Here is a 6000-nt window from a genome sequence, read left to right as displayed (position 1 = left end):
AACTAACAGCTTAATGAGCACATGGTCTGTCTGACCCTTTTCAAAAAACAAACAAACTTCTAACTCTCGCCACTAGGGGGAATATAGAACCACATTAAAACAAGCCCCATCTATTACACCTGGTTAGTGTAGGTTTGTAGAAGTGTTGGTGCTACATGACCATTGTGTCATTTGACCAGGAAAGAGAAAAAGGAGGTGGGGGTTGATAGGAGAGAACTGTGGAGGCGAAGAGGAGCTTGAACTTAGATTTCCCCACCAGCCGGTTGTGTTTTCCCTTTGTGATGAAGCTTTGATTGGGATGTGATACACATGTATGAGAGATGTTTTAGCTAGTTATAGAATCTACTTAAATGGATACCTCCACCCAGCTTTTGTTAATCCATCCATCCATCCATCCATCCACCCGTCCATACATCGATCCAGCCAGCCAGCTGCAGCCAGCGAGTAGGTGAGAGGTTGTCCTCCTTTAAATCAGATACAGGACATCTCTTATATTTGATTCACTGTGGGGTTTTTAATATGAAGAATATAACAAATTGCTCACTAACCAGGGCAGCCTTTCAGCAGAGGGCAGGGTCAGAATTTGAATTTCTAAAAAAATGTAATAAGTTCTGCTCCCAAACAAATTTTGAGTTACTTTTTTGTTTTTCCAGCCAATGACAAGTGCCAAACAACACAGATGAATACAACAAACAAACAAAAAACAGGCACCATTGAGAAAACATAACAAATTGTATTCGTTTTTATTAGAAATATGCTAAAGAGAAATCTGATATTTTTTCCACTTGTGTCAGTGCCAACAAGGAAACAAACACTGCAAGTATATCCTGATGAAAAATTCCTTTCTTTTACAGCTTTATTTATCTTCTTTTGCTTTTCTCAGTGTGTGAAAACCTGTTGCAGGCTGTAGAGAAATCACAAATTTAAATGATGCACTCAGCCAAAGTAGATATAGTTTTGCTTGTTTGTCTGCAATATGTGTGACTAGGAGGAACATTAACCTAAAGGAATCCAAACTAAGTTGGATCATCTCCAGTTCAGTAGTTTAAATATTTTGACTGATAAAACCTTAACTGGATACTTCAGCACTAAATAAATCAGTATTTCAATCATATTTTAATATTTTAATTTTAATTTTGAGAGCTTACAAGAATACTTTTTTTTATTAGTTTAAGACTTGGTCCAATATACATGGAGACAAATATAAAAACTACAATATTTATACTAATAAGTCATCTATAGTACCACTCCTTTGATTAAGAGTAAAAGTAACTTTTAGACTGCCGTAATGAACTTTCAAACATCTGGTAAAATATCAATAAGCCCATACCACAACAGGAAATGATAAATGGAAAAATGTTGCCTTTCAATATTAATGGGTGGTGTTATTAAAAAGGGAAAATGAGTTAGGATAACATTAAGATGCCTTTTTTATGCAAACAAAATATAAAAAATGGTCATAATAGCTAATATAGACAGTTTTTTCTTTAGCTGTTTTGTATAATAAGTATTAATTTATTCTTTGTGTTAATCTGCTTTCAAATAAAATGTTTTATTCAATATTATAAAATTGTCTTTTTTCTTCCAATATTTGTTTTTTATCCAGAATACAAAATAATAATTATTATTATTTAAACCAAATAAAACTTCGTATAGAATCCACATTTTCTCATTCTTAGCCTTGTAGAATGTAAGCTTACTAATTTGACTTTCCTAATAAGCATTTACACCATTAAGCGAAAAGCTAAGTCTTAATTGTTTCTTACACTTAAGCTTGATATCATTAAAAGTATTTAGAGGTCTTTGTCTCTGTCAATTACAAATGTATTTATTGTTGTGTGGGAGCTGGGGGGGGTGCATATGTGTTTGATCAGAGAGGTTAAGACAGGAAAAACCCTCACCATTGTGCACCAGTGACCCCTCAAAATCAATGTGACAGACCAGTTGATTGGCTGGAGGGTCCTGTCTCTCTGCACAAAATCCCCTAAGGTAGACCTTCAGCCTGCTCCACTGCGCTGCTGTGTGTGTGTGTGTGTGTGTGTGTGTGTGTGTGTATTTGGGGTTGTTTGTGTGTCTTTCTTCAGCTAATCCCTTAGGATTGACCAACAGCAATGGGGTAGGGTATTAGTGCAGTTACAGGAGGTCAGGGTTGCTTGTGTGTGTGTGTGTGCATGTGTGGGGTATACCTGTCTAGCCCTCAGAGTGAGGACCATTTTTCCAATTTCACCATCGAATTGAGGACCAGTTGTAGCAAAGTGAGGACATTTCCCCGGTCCTCGCTTGCTATTTTGCTAATGGTTAGGTTTAGGGCTAAGGTGTCTATTGGTTAGGGTGAGGTATGCATTGGTAATGGTTAGGTTTAGGGTTAGGGCATAGAAAGGGTTGAAAATGACTGAAAATCAATAGAGTCTATGGGAGTCAACACATGGCCCTCACTACAGCAGAACGAGCATGTGTGTGTGTGTGTGTGTGTGTGTGACTGAAAGAGCTTGAGTGTGGGAGATACTCCACAGTAGCCTGATTAGACGGCAGAGTGGCCAAGTGTTAGAGGGTCCGTTATGTGTAGAGGTACTGGAAGGTTTCAGGGGCTCAGAAAAAGCTTGAGGTAGCTGGGGAAAGGTAGGGAGGGGGTACATCATTTTAAGGCAGATTTGAACAGGGCGAAATTGGACGCAGGCATCTGGATTTGACCTCCAGCCCCCAGGGTGACCCCTGGGTCGCAAGGGGGTCCTAGGCCACAAAGCAGAGCACTGACCCTGCACAGGTCAAGCATGCGGGCGGCTGAAAGGACGCCTTTGTGGGGGCCTGGCATGCTCACAATTTCCCATGTGCACTAGAGGACCGTGTCTGCCCAGGAAACTGAACCGGAGAGTCAGAAGAGGTGTGTGTACGTGAGGGTGGAAACCGTAGCTAATTTTGTTTATATTTCTGCCTGTTTGCCTCCTGATTATCAATGACTGACAGTTTCTCCTGATTCTGATTTACCCCTAAATACCTGGATGTCTGTTTGATTTTCTAGCATTTTGGAAACTGTGCAAAACACTATGGAACATCAGGTTAGAAATAATCACTAAAGCTCCAGTTGAGGGATCATGTTTAAAAAAAACAAATAAAACACATCCCAGATTCTTAATTTTAAGATCCAGCTAACCAGTGCGACAGCTTTTTTTTCCTTATAACTTTAATATTAAATACCCATTTTTGTAGCTTCTGTTTTCCTTTGTGTGAGGAACACAGATATTGCTTGGATTTTTTGTGGTATGCCTACAGTTGTTGCTTGTGTACATCTGTTAGCGCTTCCTTAATGAGCTTATGCACATTCCCTCTGGTCCTGTGTGTGGCCCTTGGAGAGGCAGAGCAAAGCTCCCCCCTGCTCCAGTAATCACATTTAATTACGTACCAGCATTAGACAGCCTATGAATAGGGTTTTTAGGCAGGCCTCTCACACAGAAATGGTTTGCATCCAGCTGAACATTGCCCACCTTTGTCCTGCCTTTCCTGTTATATTCTACTAAGACTTTGTCATTTGACTGTCATCAGAGCACTACGGTGAAGCTATATCAACTGCGGGACTAATGCTGCCCATTAAAAAATGGGGAGACAACGGCCCTTTACTTGGTTGAATGGTTAGAGTGTCTGTCCCGTTAATGAAGCAAATGGGACCACACATTATACTACGACCTCTTGCACCTATCACTGATAAAGGATGTTTAGCCCTGAGAATTTCCAACACGTAAGCAAGTATGGAACAGCTTCGTCTTGTAGGACGATGCAGAGTTTTCCTTGTTAATCTCTTTGGAGATTCTCACACTTTTAAGATTAAAGGAGATTTTGCTTTGCCTTAACAATGAGGAGGGTACCAAGCCTTCGTTTCCAGTATATGATCTATACATTCCCTAGCAAAAGTGTTTTTGTTTTTAATTTCTTCATTTTTTTGTTTTTCTTCAAACACTTTAACTTTTTTATTTTTATTTTATGCAGATAGATAAACATAAAGTAGTCCAATGAAGCTGTTAACCGCACATTCAGAGGTAAATGATGCATTGTTTTAACAGATTTAAATCAAAAAAGTGTGGTATGCATTTGTGTCCAACAGCTTTCACTTTTAACCCTTAATTAAAATTAACTGCAAGCAACTGCCTTCAGAAGACACCTTATTAGAAAATGGAGCTCACCTGTTTGTCATTTAATCCAGAATAAATTCAGCAGTATGGTGAAGGCTTTAGAGATTTGTTGGAGGACATTAGTGAACAGACAGGACCATAAAGGCCAAGAAACACAATAGAACAATCAGTTAGAAAGTTGTGGAGTATCTTACAGCAGAACGGGGTAAACAAACAGCATTTCAAGCTTCTTAAGAGAAGTGGCCATATAATCTATTGTAACTGTGGGGGCGATGCAGAGATTTGCAGCTCAGGTAGGAATATCTGTCAAGAGATCAGCTACTGCAAAGTTGTACACTCAACAATCTGGCTTTACAGAAGCGTTTAGAGAAATTAGCCATGTTGGAAGAAATTCGTTCAAAGTTCCTTATGCAGTTTGCTACATGGATACAATAGAACAATTGAAAATAATCCTGAACACATTATCTACATCATTAAACATGAGCATTATGCTGTCAGAGTGGTTTCTTACGCAGAGACGGTAAGCTGGTCAAAAGATGGATGAAACATTAAAGGAAGTGAATGATAACCATAAGAAGCCCCAGAGGCTTTGAGATTAGGGCAGAGGTCCAGCTTCAGGAGAAAATGAGCGACCCAAAGTTCCATTGGAAGGGTTTAGATCAGAGTATAACTGCGTGTCCTGTCAAAGTATAGATCTACATGGACCTTAAGTTATGTGGCTAATTTACACATGTTTAGTAAAACTTAGGGACGAAGTATAGAAATGAAGTAGACATATTTTAAGCAGTAGATGTGCTAAACTACTTGATGCATTATGCAGAAAGAAGTTAAATATGGTTCTTAAAAAGAATTGCATGGAGAGTTGATTTTGATTCCCTTTTTAGATATGGATTTTTAAATATAAAAATAAAGATACATATCAATGAATGAAATATACTGATGTTTGTTGATTTAGAAAAGGAGAATTGGTTGAATGCATGCAAATATTAGAATAGACAGTATCAGTAAACTACCGGTAAGCCTGTCACGAAGACACTTAAAACTTCTACATTTTTAAACTATCACTGCTTTAAAGTGGGCATTTCCAAAAGATTTCATTTATCTACAAAAGCCCCATGGGTAAAATTCCTGCAAAGTTTCCAATATGTTGCAGTTCATAAATATCATGCTGGACGTTTAACCATCTTGTCAAATTCAATGTTTGCTTTTAAGAACCTCTTTTGACAGGAAAGAAGAGCAATTTTCTACTTTAGAAGGAGACTCACACATGCTGTGAGGGTGCCCAAACTGACCATAAATCCAGGGTGTTTTAAAAGGCCAGACTCATAAAGCGAAGAGGTGACAGAGCAGCATTTGATGGCTCAATATTGCTCTCATCTCTACACAGTTTTGAATGTCAGTGGTCCTTTAAAGTCCTGCATGCAGCTAAATGTATATTTTGCCCACTGTGATAACTGCATGAGAACACTCCTGCCGCATCCATGAATCAGTACTTCATACATATCTTGGACAATATCAAACATATTCCTTGCATAGTTAAGGTTGTAATGTTTTGTTTGTAGAATGGGCCATCTGTGTGTATAAAATACACCGAGTCTAAGTGTTGTGAATACTGTATTTGACTTGAACAGAATGACTGTGGGGATTCATGCTGGGTTTCCTCTATTAAACTCTGCAATAAGGCTTGCTGTGTGCGAGAGTGCTGACTTGCCTGCCCGCCCCAATGATCTACAGCCTGTGCATTCACACTAAATTCCCTACCTGTTCCTGATGATCTACAGCTCCGGGGGATGCTTTATATGCCTCATACGGACATTTGTGTGCATTTGTGTGTGCTTAAATCAATGTTTGCGCACAAGTTTGTCCACGTGGGTGT

This window comes from Cyprinodon tularosa, unplaced genomic scaffold, assembly GCF_016077235.1.
Source record: "Cyprinodon tularosa strain WSP-4 unplaced genomic scaffold, ASM1607723v1 ctg448, whole genome shotgun sequence".
Classification (NCBI taxonomy): Eukaryota; Metazoa; Chordata; class Actinopteri; order Cyprinodontiformes; family Cyprinodontidae; genus Cyprinodon; species Cyprinodon tularosa.
The sequence above is the reverse complement of the archived record's forward strand: the minus strand, read 5'-3'. Positions refer to the sequence as shown.